This window comes from Lynx rufus, unplaced genomic scaffold (assembly GCF_022079265.1).
Source record: "Lynx rufus isolate CCGP_SWC_20201006 ecotype Redwood Valley unplaced genomic scaffold, mLynRuf1.p SCAF_17, whole genome shotgun sequence".
NCBI classification, from domain to species: Eukaryota; Metazoa; Chordata; class Mammalia; order Carnivora; family Felidae; genus Lynx; species Lynx rufus.
This window is the reverse complement of record NW_025814831.1, coordinates 24,696,867-24,713,265: the sequence shown is the minus strand read 5'-3', so window position 1 is coordinate 24,713,265 and position 16,399 is coordinate 24,696,867. Positions and strand designations below refer to the sequence as shown.

The 16,399-nt window shown below is 38.5% G+C and overlaps 1 protein-coding gene across 4 annotated transcripts in view; it reads left to right on the top strand.

The window, feature by feature from the left end:
* The window catches only part of NRXN3 (neurexin 3), a 1,502,570-nt gene that overhangs the window by 860,334 nt on the left and 625,837 nt on the right, over positions 1-16,399 (top strand). The window lies entirely within an intron of this gene.

Sequence of the window (16,399 nt, the reverse complement as noted above, 5' to 3'; positions counted from 1 at the left end):
TTCATTTTGGCTCCTATGAGCTTTTTTCCATTGCTGCAAACACTTCTAGTTTACAAGAAAGATAAAAAAGAGAGTGAGTGAGAAAGAGGACGGGGCATTGCAGCATCTAGATTGAACTTCGTGGGTTTGCTTCTCATAATTTTCACCTTTGATGGGGAACTGTCCCAGATTTCATCCACCAGGCTAAGGTTCTGACATGGTACCTTCTTAAATCAAGCTTGAAGGGAAATTGATTGAAAAGAAAACACCATTATGGGAAAACAATTCATTCTCTTCCCCTTGACAGAAGGTAGACTTTTGTCTATATTGTAGAATAAATATTAGCTGGCTGATTGCTTTAAGATCTAGAAGTCTAGAGGAGTCATGATAGTTTTGCTCACTTTTTCAGGGAGATATCCTTCAATTTTAGAGACTTTTGATACAAACGTTATTAATTACATTTCAAAGAGTCATATTTTTTCTCCCTATGTGGTTATTTGTATTAACTAAACGTAAGTGTAGGAAAACTCATGCAAATGTTTCTGTATGTAGTTGTGTGTTTCTACTGAAGTGTATAATCCTCCAGACAGGGAATAAGCAGGTATTTTTAAATTTTTCTACTAAGGCCTTAAATATCACTTTTTTTTGGTGTTTTCTGTGTTGAAATAAAATGATTTTGAACTCCCAAAAGTAGTTTGAAGGAAAAAAGGTAGAATAATGGCTACTTGATGCTTCTGGTGGTAGAAATCATTTCCTGATCATTTAGAAGAAGCCCATAAGATCTCTGCATTGTAAGACACTCATTCTTTCAGTTGACAAAGGTTAGATTCATTTTCTCTTGCAGAAATTTCAAACCAGTATCTCCTAGGGCAAAATCTAGCCCTGAAATTGCATGTTTTACCAACACTTAAATGACATTAGGTTGGGGCATGCCCTATCTAGTTCAACACAAGTCCCATCACCCCTATTGTATAATGCCTGGCCTGCTTCATGCATTTGTCCACCTAGCTCCCAGAAGCATTGAATCTGACTGTCTTGCTAAAGGTTTTCAAAGCAACTCTGTGCTTTGATGGAAGGTGGGTTCCTACTTGGCAATGGAGTCAGAAATGTGGCTCCTGAGAGTGAACAAGTAGGAAGCATTCTCAAGTAAGTTAAGGCACTCCTAGATTGTCTCCCCAAGTCAGTTTAGAAGTTGCTGAAGTCTTATCAAAAATAAGATGCTTGCCAATATATTCTCCATCCCCATGCCACCCTGAACCATCAGTGCTGCCATACAGGTAGCTCTTGCTCTACAAGAAGACTTATGGTACAAAGGCATTTGATTCAGGCCTAGCCAGTAAAGATGCTGATATGGTACAAAGCCAATATGGTTTTTCTGGAAAAAAAAGACAAAACAGACAAACAAACAAAAAGAGCCAGTCTTGGAAACACAGCTCTTTCTTGACCCCTTTAGTGCAAATGGCTTGGCTTTTTCTCCTGAGGTAGGGATATCTTATCTCCTTATTTTGTTTTTTCTTCCCCCTTTCTCTGTATTCTTTCCTCATCTTCTCTTTCTTTCTCCCTACCCACCCCACCCCATCTCTTCTTTTCCTTTGAAAGTCTTATCAAGAGTTAATGGACTCATGATCTAAAAATTAGGTTATTAGAAATTTCTGTCATACAGCCTAGAGAATTGATGTTTGAATTCTCCTTGGCTTGAGTCAATCCTTTATCCTTTTTAGGTAAATGAATTAAGTCTCCTGCAATTTCCTGTGTGGGAGACTCTTTTTAGATGAATCATTTAAATTGAAAGCCCTGTCTGCTCATCAAGGGGCACGATTTTAGAGTTCTCCTGAGTATTTCATGCACACTTAATACAGTCATTGAGATACATAAGGCAACCATGTGCCTTAATCTATCTGAAGTCTTGATTCATATGTGGTTATTTGGGTAAAGGGTATAACTGCAGTTTTGTATCTTCCGATCTCTTTCCAAAATTTCCCTTGGGCCATTTAAAAATAACCTCTCCTATTCCTTTTTATCTTGAAACTTTTTAGTGGAAGACCTCAGACCTAACTTCAGTATCAGAGACCAAAATCCCTACCCCCTTTGGTTCTACAATCCCTAGTCAGTGTTGATACACAGCATAGTGAAATAGGGATTGTGCTATATTTCACCCCCAAAGTGATGGAATATTATTAATGCTGTAATTCCTACATGGTACTGTGGAGTTTTTAATGGGCCACTGTAAGGCCTGTAGGAACACATTTACATGCTAAATTGTTTTTATAACCAGCCTCCAGTGACTTTAGAAAAAGCCAGACGTGTCTTCCTCACAAGGAAGATCTAGCATCTTTACCTTTGCCGAGTGTCCTATGGTACTTGTTAAATCTGCTCACAATTCTCTTATCTTGTAAAGGGCAACTCTCAATTAATTCTTTGGCATTCCTTGCAATAAGAAGAAATTAAAAGGGGGCTCTTTGGTATTAGACAGGATTACCTATGTACTTACATATTCATTGCATTGTAATTAAGCATTAATGAGTGTCATTCTCTTTATAGTCCCAGATTTTCTCTTGAAATTATGTAGCAGGAGGGAAAGGGGAAGTCAGCCAAGGTTTATTTACACCTACATGATGTTAGTTATCTCAATAAACTAGTGAGGTCTTCTCCAAATGTCACAGATTAAGAAACTGAGGTACAGAACAGTTACTTAGCTGGTGCAAGTGCACAACTAATAAATGATGAAATAGTGATTCCGGTCCAGCTCTTCATGAAAAAGCTGTGTTTTTTTCACAGCAACTGCCTCATTATCTCATGTAAACCTTGCAGCTCCCCTCCCAAGTGGTGCATACTTACCAGGTACAGCAGATGGGTTGTTCTCACATATACATGTCTCATGTTTCTAGAGTATTATGCTCTTTTGACAAGATTTTCATTTATGTTACCTATTCAGATCTGAGCAGCAACTGTTTGTGTTACACTCCCATTTTACAGAGGCATTCTTTTGGATTAAAGAGAGTTAGGAATTTATCTGGTCATTTCTGGGAGCGTGTGTCTGTCTATCATTCAGCTAGGCACTGTGAATGATGCAAAGTAACAACTAAGACATTTAATACTGAGTTTTATCGTTTTAATTATCTTACATGCATTATTTTGCTTATTACATTGCAAGACTCTATTCTTCATAGACTTGTAATGTAATTACTGTCCTGATTTTTGCTGATGAAGAAACTGTGACTCAGAGAGATCAAGTAACTCACCTGTTGTCTCAGTGTTGGTAAGTGGTAGATTCAAGATTTGAACTCAGGCAACCAAACTGAAGACCCATGCTGTTAACCACTACAGAAAATTATGGAATTACAAAGCATGGCTCTGCCTTGTGGCACTAGAGTCTAGATGGCCAGACAACACCAACACAGGAGAAAAGATTGACATAGCTCTTGAAGAATGAGCTGGACTTTGATCTGTGTAGGGGTGAAAGAGAGTATATTCTAGCCGTGGGGGGGCAAAATGACAAATCCAGAGACATGGGAATGGCGTGGGCATTCCATTTTATTTTATTTTCATTCTTTGTAGAGTTATAATACCTAATATAATAATACTGAGAAGGAAAGGACCTTAGTTTCCTGGAGTCTGCAGTTGGTAGGAGTAGATTGTGGGGAGGGCTACAACCATGGGGTGTGAAAGATTTTGGAGGACAAGCTTTGAAGACCCAGAGAAGAGAGTGTGCATTGCAAACCCTCAACAGATAGAACCATCCGCCCAGGTAAGGTGAGGCTGCTGTCTAACTATGGAAGGAGAGAGAAATTCAGAACAGCAAAGTAGGAACCATCTCTTTGGACAAAGCCTCAAGAAAGAAAGGTCTGTCTGAACTCAGAGAGCTCATCTAAATGCCAGGGAAGAGAGCAGAAGAAGGACATTTGTAGTGGAAGGAGGAGGAGTTCCTCCAGCCCTTAGGAACTCTGGGGGAGGTTTCCTCCCAACACATTTAAGTGAATGCCAGTGAGCATCAGCAACCAGCAATGGCCTGGACCAAGGGGAGCAGACAAGTGAGCAATTAACCTTTGGTGAGGGGTGTGAAACTCTAATTAAGAGCAAAGTGTCTTCCATTATGTGGGAGGGGGAACTGCAGAAAAACATATGAGGCAGCTGAGGGAGTGAAAGCTAGGCAAGGAAGGATCAGTGTGTTAGCAAGCTAGATTTAAAATCTGTCCAAATGAGTGTAAGAGGGTGGGAGCAGCGAATGGGGGCACGGACTAATTTTCCTGATTGCCAGTTACAGTTTCTTCTCCCTTCCCAGTTATCCCTCACAGACTGTGGTGCTCAGAAACCAACAGCTCAGGGGTGGGGGAGCCGAAGTTAGATGTTTATGCTCCTCTCTGTTGTAATTCCCTTCCTGTTTGCTGAGTATCTTTAGTAATTTCTATGTAAATTTGCTCAGAGTGGCAATTTAGCTGCTTTTCTATTGACAAATGAGGAACATCTTAATAGTCAAGTGACTGCATTCCATCACTTTGCAAGAGAGGAAGTAGCATCTTGCAGGTTGTGGAGATTGACACTGGGAAGTGGGAGCTCTTGGGAAAGCCTCATTTCCACATCACCCTATTTAATTTTGCCTCATTTTATACAGGAGGAAATAAGCTTCTATGCCTTATGAACCTGGTTTCTGGTGAAGAGTTATTCTGAATCTTCTTTATCACTTGGTTGATGAATGCTTTTCCAACAGAATCAAGAGAAAAGCTCCTTGAAGTTGCTTGGAAGTCTTCAGATGCAGAGGCATATACTGTTTTGTGTCAGATGTTTTCCACTGACCATCTTCAGGAGATAGGAAGCAGTGACATTCTTTTTGATATGACCTGGGATGGGTGCAGAAAGGAAGGCACCTTTGCTGTCCAGGTGTCACCTCCTCTTTATTAGAAGATGTACAGAAGTTAACTACCTTAAAAGTATCACATGAGAATCCTAAAATTCTTCTTTTTCAGCTCCCACATCCTGCTCGGTATTTTCCCTGCCCTCACTGCATTAGCACATGAAAACCTTACATGTATATTTTATGATAATGCACTACAAATTTTACAAGTGTTTCTGTAAATATCGTTTCATGTGATTCTCATAAAAACCTTGGGAGATCAGCAGGTCATAAATTGGCAAGACACTGTATAAACAGACAAGCTGGAGCTCAGAGAGGTCAGGGGACTTCCAGAGTCCCAAAGCTCAAGTCCAGTCTGCACCCACCTACAGTCTGCTATCACTGTGCCGTAGCTATTTGTTGGTGTCAATATCTTGGGTAGGGAAAAAAGGATCTTTTAAAAAGTCTTAGTACTATGGCTAGTGGAAAGGTAAGAAAATGTGAGTCTTAGCACCAGCTTTCTTAGAATTTTGATTTGTTTGGAGGGAGGAGAATGACCTCAGGCAGAGGTGATCAGTTATTTCTGGAATCCCTTTTCCAGAAGAAATAGGGTGCTCTACAATGATATATCACTATTTTGTTGTTGTTGTTGTTAACAGTGTTGTGCTCACATGAGGAAAAGACGAGCAGGCTGAGCATGAATATTCTAAATCTTGCCCTTGCAAATGGTTGAAATGACTGTGGAGTAATCCACATCACAAACCATGGGTTCTAGTGTGTTCATGTAGACTGCTGATGATCACTCCTTAATTTTCTTGCTGGGTCCTACTGCCTGGTTATGGAGATCAGTTTCAATACTGATCAGCTTCAATAATGAAGCTCTGTCCTATTCTTAAAATGGAATGAAGAATGAAAAATATGTATTTTTCACTCTGGTGCTTGTCACTAGTAGCCTCATGTACCCCACCCTCTTTCCCAACCACCTCAATCAGCAGTATTACAGTGTGTTGTGTTGGGAGGTGAGGTGCAGAGAGGTTTGTGTTGGGAGGTGCAGAAGTGTTCAGCATTTCTCTTAAGCCTGCTTTGGCACTGGGCAAATAAGGGTGAGAGAAGATCTGTCACCCTCAACTAATTCTTAGACGTGTTCCCACACAGAGTGACATCCAGAGAAAGGGGCAGGAGTTCCTTGCATCTAACCAAAGTTACCACTTTGCACCCCAGCTTTTGTCCAGTTCTCCACCTTCCATGCACGCTGCTATCTGACCTGGCTACCAAGAAGATGCGGCCATCTCCCAAGAGACCCACCACATGAGCTAAAAATAAAGGCTGCTGTTTTGTCTGCAGATGCCATTAACTGAATTGGAGCAAAAAAGACGTAAAGGAAATTATAGCCTCGTTAAATACAAGCGGCACAAACTTCAATAAGGCAAACTAAATTTGTTATACAAATTTACAATTTTACTCAAAAATCAAAATCATTTGAAACAACCGGGCACTTAAATGAAGGAATTTGCCACATGATGGTCACTGTGTGAGCCAGTAAATCAACAGAAGTTCAAGGTTCCAGTGCAGTGACAAGGTTGACAAGTGACATTTCATGCAAATACAGAATGAAATGCAGCTTGTTTTGGAGGGATCACCTGCCTCCATGAAAAGGGAAAAATATTCTTCTGAAAGTTCTTTGGTTTAAAAATATGGTCATGCTTCGACACGTCTTCTGTTAACAGAAGATATGTATTTGTTAAAATATTTTATCAAATAGTCCTAACCAATGGCTAGTTCAGATTAGGAGCTCCAGTATGCAGGGCCTCATAGAAGCCAGTCTCTGAGAGATGGGAAACTCACCTGTGTGTGAGGTCCTTCAAGGGCAGATCCAGCCACCACACATGTGTCCAGAAGCCTTCTGGTGGCCGAGAAGACTGGCCCAGAGTGCATAGACTCAACTTAGGTTGTTTTATTATTTTGTCAATGAATTTATGCCACATTACTTTTCTAACTCACAACTTTTAGAAGCCAATATACTTTATTTTCATTTCAAAAATATTGTTTTATGTTTTCATACAATGAAAGTAACATGTTCTCATTATATTTTTAAAGTTGGAAATAAAGAAAAGTAAAAAAAAAAAAAGTAATTGCTTCCATCCTCCTAAAACAACTGTGCTTGTAATTAGACATATTTCATTCCCAATTTTTTCTTTTTTCTAGCTACTTTTATTTTCCCATATTATGTTTTTGGGTCTATTTTCAACTATGAGCCACTTGCTATTTTGAACAGGGATTTCGGCAGACACTTTTGTTCTTCCTCTTTCTTTCACTTAATAATCAGTTCTTGTGCTAACACTAGGAGCACAGAGAAAATGCTTTTAAACTTTATTTGTAGTCAACTAGTTGGAGACCGGTAACAACCATCTGGGATCCCAAGAAACCGATTATCTTGCTGACATTCCACCTGACAACTGGCTCATCACACCCTAACTTAAGTATATCTATCTAATGCCATTTAAATGCAACCATTTTCAAAACATTTCTCTATCTTCATAAAATGACTTTTGAAATCTAAACGAGATTTTCTTCCTTTGTTTGGAAAAAGTGGCAAATTTAGAAACACGATCACGCATACATTTAAAGAAGAGAGCAGACTTCCAAGTAAGCTTCGGAGATAAACTGTTATTATTTTGTTGTGGTGGTTGTTGTTGTTGCTGTTGTTGTTGTTACTATTGCCACTGTTATTGCAGAGAGACAGAGAGAGATCGAGTTTCCAGCCAGTCAGAGCAGAAAATCCCTAACTTTGCATTTATTCTACCCATTGAGCTATTGTGTAAATGCTTAATAGTATGTCAGTGAGATCCCTGTCTTGGGAACTTTCAACTGAAGTACCTCAATGACTTTTACTGAAATGTTACCGTGAGGAAAATCTAAACCCAGGTTAGCTCACTGATTCCTGGGCTGCAAGGGCATGCAGCTAAAAGATCGCTAACATTTCTCCTCAGAAGACCTATCCATCACTTTTTCTTCTTAAGGATATTGTAATAAACTACGCACTGGTAATTTATTAGAGATTTGCCCCCCATGACCAATTTGATCTTCTCAGTGCATATTTTAGTTTATTTTGTGTTTGAAGTGCAGAAGCCCAAGCCTAGCAGAAACCCTGAAGGGAAGATATAAGACCTAATCACTGTGAAGCTGAAAATCTAGACCTGGAAGAAACAGCAGCCTCACAGATGAAGTCTGAATGACACTGCCTGCATTGTCTGGGGCTCTCTGAACAGGACTGTGGGCAGGCAGAGTTAGTTATTATGCAGAGAGCATGGCACTCACGAATAACCTGCAAAGTCTTTCCCATGTGGATCCTCTAGCCCTTAGTATTTGCCTGTGCCTCTCACCTCACTTGATTTTTATATATTTTCTTATATACTTATGAACTAGGATGGTTTAAAGATAATTGTGTCGCTGTGTATTTCATAATTGAATTTAGTTAATGTGAAAATGAATGGCTCTTCTAGTGGTATGCAAGCACAAACTATGTAGCCCCAGCTCTACTGACAACCAGAAGGAGTGAACTGGTTTCCCAGGAGTAAAATCTTCCCCACAAACATGTACTGTTTGGCAACATGTTTTTTTTTTTTTAAACATTTGAAATTATTAATGTTTTCTGGTGGGTCATATGGACTCAGATTTTGTCTCAAGCCCCATCACTCCATGTTTTATTATGGCAAGCTTATTCACACATTTATGATAACCTGTCAGGCTGCCATAGGAAGTTTGATATGTGGCTTGGCCTTTCTGGACCTCATTTAACCTCTCTAGACTGCAGTTTTCTCATCTGTAAAATTGCCATCATACCTGCCCTGCCTACATCATGAAACCTTCTGATGATCCAAAGAGGTAATGCAGGCAAGAAGACTGTTAGACTGCAGAGATTATAAAGTACAACATAATAGAGTATACTACCATTAAATTAATAGTGTTATGATTATTATTTTGATGGTATGGAAATGTGATCAAATTCAACTTAGTAAATGCAAATAAAATCTCTTGACTTGCATCTTATAAAACTGAATTTTCATTCTTTGACTGATAAGCAGACCAGCCTAAAACCTAAAACCTGCAGAATGTCAGATTGCTGCACACGTTTCCATTCTCTCTTTATATTCCCCTGTGGATTTCTTGTGAGTGTACAAAGATCGCGGGGCCACCTCAGAGGTTACCTTTCATTCAAGAGGTGGTGGCATCCTATTCATTGTGAAGTTCTGGACTTTTTCCTCCTCATCACAGAAAATTGGTGTCACACGGAGCATCCTTTCTTCACCCTTGACCCACGCTTCCTCTGGGGTGAGCATCTCCCTAAAACTGGAGAATAGAAATCTAAAACTGTATTTTAAAACGGATCGATCCAAAACAAGACACTTCCACACCTAAAAAAATATATTTAGCTTTTGAAGACCATGAATATTTCCTATATTCTTCGGTAAAATATTATGCAAAATTATAGACAAAATATAAACAACACAAAAACCCCTGGAATTGATGTGATTTAATACTCATTCAAAGATGAACAAAAAAGTTGTGCAGTATTTTTTTTTTCAACGTTTATTTTTATTTTTGGGACAGAGAGAGACAGAGCATGAACGGGGGAGGGGCAGAGAGAGAGGGAGACACAGAATCGGAAACAGGCTCCAGGCTCTGAGCCATCAGCCCAGAGCCCGACGCGGGGCTCGAACTCACGGACCGTGAGATCGTGACCTGGCTGAATTCGGACGCTTAACCGACTGTGCCACCCAGGTGCCCCAGTTGTGCAGTATTTTTAATTCCTGTGCCATTTGAATACCACCTTCACCATTTTTGTTAATACCCACTTGTCACCCGTATTATTTTTTACTTAATTGTCTTCTTTAAGCTGATTTATTTTACTTAAATATATTCATTTTAAAAGCAAAATTATAACTATAAGGCAAATAGAAAATCAATAACACTTCTCCTAAGTAAAAGACAATAGTAAAAATAAAAACAATAAGAAAACATATTATTATATATTAGCTATGTTTTGTAGTCTACCAAAACTGTTACCTTCTCTTTATTGGGAGGGAAAGAAGGAAGGAAGGAAGAAAGGGAGGGAGGGGAGGAGAGAGGGAAGGGTGGGGAAGCAGGGAGGGAGGGAAGAAAGAAAGAGAATAAAGGAAATTGACAAGTCTTAAAAAACTCTTAAAGACCTGTAAGCACCATTTTCTCTATGAGGAAATGAAAATTGAAAGAAAAATTAAAAGTTAATGATTTTGCATATGTGTGATTGGTATGATTTGGTATTCAGTATTTTCTTCATTATAACATGATTTAACATCAAACAGTCACAAACATTGGGGTATTCATCTTTTCTGATGGAATGTGGAGATTTTACTTTCATCCATGGATGTTTTCAGTGATGTGCCCTACATTTCTGGGAAGTCGTATTTTTTTTTAATTTTTTTTTTAATGTTTATTCACTTTTTGAGAGACAGAGACAGAGTGTAAGCAGGGCAGGAGCAGAGAGAGAGGGAGACACAGAATCCAAAGCAGGCTCCAGGATCTGAGCTCTCAGCACAGAGCCTGATGCAGGGCTCGAACTCATAAACCATGAGAGCATGACCTGAGCCGAAGCTGGATGCTTAACTGACTGAGCCACCCAGGCAGGTGCCCCAGGGAAGTTGTATTTTTAAAGTTTATATATATATATAAAGTTTAAAGTTTATATATATATATAAGTTGATAAGAAAAAAACTCCTCCTTGCTTTATTTTTTCATTACAGGAGTAAGGGACTTTATTTCTTTAAGACAAAGTCTTCACTACAGATATTAATATGGATGCCAAGACAAGAAAGTACTAAATGATTACTTATTCAGGTACCAGAGGAAGTACTTTACATGGATATTTTAATTCAATCATTGCAACAGCTCTAAAAAATAAATGCTATTAAACTACCCATTTTACATATGTGGAAAATAAAGCTTACATGGAATTTATTAGTTTGCCATGATCACATAGCTAGTTAGATCAAACAGTCTGATTCCGGAGCCTGTAATCTTAACCCTTCCTAAAATAATCTTACTGCTTGAAAACAAACAAAAAATTAGTGTGTTAAGAGACCGTATTTCACTTTTTTTTTGGAAAGTATGTTAATAGTCTACAATACTGAAGTTAAGATTGACATTCTGAAATTGTTGTACCTTTAGAAGATCAATTTTATAATTTGAAGTTATATTTGAAGTTATCAACCATTCAGTTTTGTTTTGCTTTTTTTTCAAATGAGTGTGATAACTCTTTTCTCCCTCCCTCCTTTCCCTTCTTTCTCTCCCTCCTTCCTTCCTTCTTTCCCTTCCTCCTTCCTTCCTTTTGTAGTGCTTTATTTAAATTCCTTAACATGATGTTATTTTATTAACAAGATTGTGAAGACAAATTTGGGAGCAAGATTCTCAGGGAATTCACAGAGCTAGGGAAAAGTAAAAATTTCAGAAGTCAACAGAATCTAGGTAAAGAAAACTTTATTTAAAATTGGCAGCAATGACTCCCACTGGTATTTCATTCCATGCCCTTCTATCATTACCTCATTCCTATTTCCACTTTTCTTATGGCAGAGTGTTAACCTCATACTATTAACCTTGTGGGCCAGATAATCCTTGATTGTAAATGACTGTCTTGTGCTTAGTTGAATGCATAGGCACATTCCTGGGTTTTCCCCACTAGAGACCAGCAGCATCTCTCCAGTTGTGACAATCAAAAATCTTACCAGACATTGCAAAAGGAATGTCCTTACCAGACAAAGGAACCATGGCTAGGGATTATCTAAGTTTGTGATACTTTTCTGTTTATTTTGCTATTAATTGATACCTGCTATTCTTGCTGGTGTTATTGTCATTGATGCTTTTTCCTTTACTAAAGCTTCTTTTCTCTGCTTAGAGAGAGGACATACTTAGAACACATATCTGAATGTTTTTACTTTGATTCCAGAACTGAATCTAAATGTCTGTCAGGTTGTCTTCTTAAAGAGGGTATTTTCTGAAGGTTCTAATCAAGCACAGTGACTTCTAGCAGTAGATGGGAGCCTTACTAGTCTGAGTTGTCCTGGGATCACTGTGGAAACCAGAAAAGAAATGGATAACACTGGGATTGCTTTTTGGCTAATCTAGGTTTCCAGAGTTCCAGGATTCCAGGTTGTTGTATTTTTGTTGTTGTTTTGTTTTGTTTTGTTTCTCTACCAGCATAACTTGGTCTGGCATCTTACTTTTGTGTTTGCACAGTTAAAGAAAGCAGCAAATCCTTATCTTGGAGTGTGATGTAGTGACATGAGCCAGAAGAGTTCATACTTACAGATTTTCTATCTAGATTGGAATAGTTGCCCTATCATTACTTAGGGAAACACTTCTGAAACCTTTTGGAGTCCCCAGAGATAAGTGTCATTGTTTGACAAGCAAGTGACTCAAAATTCACATCAATAACTATTTCAAATTCTTTCCTATGAGACTGGTAAAGGAACTCAGGGTACTTTGTTGTGAAGGATAATGGAGGAGAGGGGAGTGAAAATAAAGGAAGACTTGGAATAAAAGTCTTGAGAAATACTTTGGGCTCGAGAAAGACTTTATAAAAGAATGGTGTTTATGATGGACCTTAGCAAGCACAACTTTTCACCTATTGCCACATGGAAATTGGGAAATTACCTATTAGAATAGTGTTTTTTGGTTTTTGTTCTGAAATGCCACTGCACTAAGGTTAGGATGAGATGGGGGTTGCAATTGAGTAAAGATGCACTCTTGAAAGCAGGTCCTCTTTTGTAAGTTGTACTTTGGGTTACAAAGAAAGATGCTAATTTTTGTCTCTGTTTCCATCATATCCTCCCATTTTCAGCTCTTTACTTCACTCTTACTAGGATGCATGCTTAGTTTATTCCTCTCCTTTATGCCTGGAAACTTCCCTCTATATTTACTCCCTCTAGGAAGTATTTTTTTCTACTTCTCTACAATCAAAGCCAATGTTCAATTCAAGTTGTGTAGGACAGGGTCTGATAAGGTACCTTGCACCTTTCCAAAACAAAGAAGTAATTACTAATTGATATATTGATGCTTTAAGGCACTACTCTTGCATATTTAATAGTGACATTAATGAATTGACTAATGTGGAATAACTTGAGGGCAGAAATTTTTTGAGAATCTCACAAGTAACCTATTTTTATGATGAATGAAGCTTATCTAAGTTTTTACTGGTGCAGCCCGAATAAAGAAATATTTGTTGGGATACATTGTTTAATGCTATTATTTATTAAAACTTACTTGTTTCACCTACATACTTCTTTACTGCCATTAATTGTTTCTGTGTCTTAGATATGTTGATTCATCATTCATCAGTGTCCACCTTTGAAGGTAGCAGCATAATTAAATAGGTTTATTTGTCTACATTTATGTCTTACACTGTGTTCTAAAAGTTACATCAGGAATTGAGGACACAGGTTGACTCCAGTGAGGAATCATCATTCATGGGTAATTTAAAGTGAGTCAGAGAGTTCAAAGCTGGAGAAACTTTCAAATGTCATCTACTGAGTGAGACCTTCAAATTAAAATCCCTTAAAAAGAGATGGGTTATAGGATATAATGCTATCAGGAATCAAGTGTTATCAACCCAGACCTCTTTAGATCCTGTTGAGACTCATTGAAGTGAACTGACTTGGAGGGAATTCTCACAGCTGGTTAGAAGTTGGGACAACCTCTTCCTTCTGGGCTCCAGCGTTGCCTACAACTTCTCCTTGTCAGTCTTAACCTTTGCTACAACACTACTCCTTCAAGGTTGCTTACAAATAGCCTTATTTCAAACAATGAAAGTTATTTCAGGGGCTTCTTAAATGTCAATAGTTAAGTTGAAGCTGGAGTGATTAAGCTTAGAAATTTGAAATAAACTTATAAAAGGGGAAAATAAAACCTCTTTGCACAAACTCAATCTTAGTTTAGTCTGTAAGTGAAATTGTCATGCCATAATTTTAGCCCTATCTCTGACCTGGAGTGGGTCTCACTTTTCTCAGCTTTTTAAATGAATCCATTCTATGTTGTGCCTGGCACAATTCAGCACATTGTAGGTGCTCCATCAGTTGCTTTTTTTCACATGCATCCTTGCATGGTTTCTGATTGTGCTTACAGGGCACACTGAACTACACACATCTTCTCACTCCAAAATCTATCTCCTAAGGCAAAGCAAAATCCCTCCTTCCTTTGCTTAATGGATGGTTGGGTGGATGGCTGTTCTTTGCACATATTCATGTTGAGTAGGTGCTGTATAACATCACTTGTTCTTTTTTTAATGTGACTCACGACAAAATTACCCCAGCTTTCAGTAATGTCAAGGAAAGAGAGAAAGAGGTGGGGGGAGAACAAATAAAAAAAATAAATAATGAAAAAAAAAAAAAACACTTGCCATCTGCAATTTACTGCTTTTAACCTGAAAAGTAGGATCCAAAATGATACTCAGATACTTAAGAGGCTTCACGTGTTATAGGAAAAAGCTGACAGATGGTACATGGTGGTAGGCTGGTGCAGCACAAGAAGGGAAGGCAGAGCCAAGTAGACAGTGGTGTAGAAGAGCTTTGTAAAATGTCATGACCATTCTGTAACCAGACGTAGTTATTTCCTATATTCTCCAAATGGTCAGTTTATGGATGTACTCAGTAAAACTTTACAGTAGGTATGTAGGGAGAGGACCTATAAATAATGATGCAAGGGGCCTTCTCTTTTGCCTGTTGGTAAGGAAGGGGACTAGCCTAATGTTTAATTTTAAGCCTTATAACTTGCAGTGCTTACTCACTGCAACATTCTTATTCCTTCTTTTTGTATAATGCGTATAATTGGATATCTATATCTGGAAATTAACTATCCTCTTTTAAATGGCACCATAATTTATCCTGGGGATGGGGGAGCAAAGAGGTCTAATTGGAGCATTTCTTAAAACTTTATTTTCCTTGAGACATATTCCTGTTCAGCTGTGACATGAAACATATTGGGTTTTTAGGAAATATTTGTAAAGTTGATACTGACAAGAGTTTGTAAATCCTTCTTAATCCCAGAGTCTAGAAAATTCTGCATTCTAGAATTTCAGAGAATTTGCTTCTGTCAACTTCATGCTAAAGGTAGGAGACATTTGGCATCTGGTTGCTTCAATCAGCATTTTCCAACGCAGATTACTAGACATAAATATCCCTACAGGGCATATCTTTGACACATAGTGATTATTCAAATTGATTTTTAACAATGTTCTTAGAATGGTTTTAGAATGATTGAAAGGACAAATATGGCTGGGCGGTTTTCGGTAAGGTATGTGTTTTGAAATATCTTTTAAATTCCAAGGATGTGGGTGATACCATTCACTCACTGCTGAAAACCTCTCAGTTGAATGAAGGTGATTATTTGCTTTGCTCCCGGGTGGACTCCATGTGTGATTAGAATGGCAGAACTGAACCTTCGGGTCCAGAGACCTTCTTTGCTTTGGAGACAGGGAGCTGTCTGTGGTACTGAATTGGTTAAGCTTTAGTAAGTATTGACACAGGGTGCCAAGGAAAGTGTCTGGAATCCCTTGACCTGCACTGACTTTAGTAATCAAGGCACTGGGATAGTGGGATCCCATGAAATTTAGCAAAATAAGAGTAGAGATAGGTGGCAAAGGGTAGCCCAAACTACAGTTCAAAACCCAACAGCATCTAAACTGTATGTTCAAATATAAAATTAGAGCCCTGTGGTTTATCCCAAAGCAGTAATTTTTACGAGGGGCTTTGAATAGTTTTTCTAACTGCAGCTAGATTACCTGAGGCAATGAGTTTGCCCATTTTTTTTAAGGCAAACAGGTTTGGGCCTCATCATTACTTGAGTTACCAAATACAATGACAAAGCCAGGTGCTGTGGTACTGAAGCTGTGGATTCTTTCCTCTCCTCTTTTCTCTTCTCTCTCTTTCCTCTTCCATCGTCACCTCACCTTGCCTCACCACCCTTCTCTTTTCCTCTTCTCTACCCTGCCTTTCTTTTCCCTTTCCCCTTCCTACCCATTTTTACCCCCTCTCTTCCTTTCTCTTTCCTTCCCTTCCCTGACTCTCTCCATGTCTGTCTCTTAATTACATTCAAATCTGGTTAATTCAGGGATGTAAGTCTTTATGGGTTTCCTCTTGCAGAGGACATTTCAAATAGAGATCCTGATCAGTGGTGGAACTTATAGTTACTTTGACATCTTTTACAAAAATAGACTTATCAGGACTTTTGGAGACTTCCATTTGAGCAGTTATAGTCTACAGAGGCTTGATAGGTTTTCAACTATTTCCTCAACTACCATCCTCATTCCTCCCTCATTATGTGTTCTCCATGAAGCAGGTACTATGCTCTTCTTTAAGTGTAGGTGAATAGAGATTTCAAAGGAATCCCTTGGTATAAAGAAAGCGATTCCTTTTATGAGAATGGAAAAATCTGGTCTCTTAATTTTCAAATAGATTATTTACCTGCTCTCTAAAGAGAGATGAGCCAGAGTTCATGGAAATCCCCATCTAATGAAGTCACTAGGCACTGTGTTTTTTCTCCAAGGGTAGATACAAATAG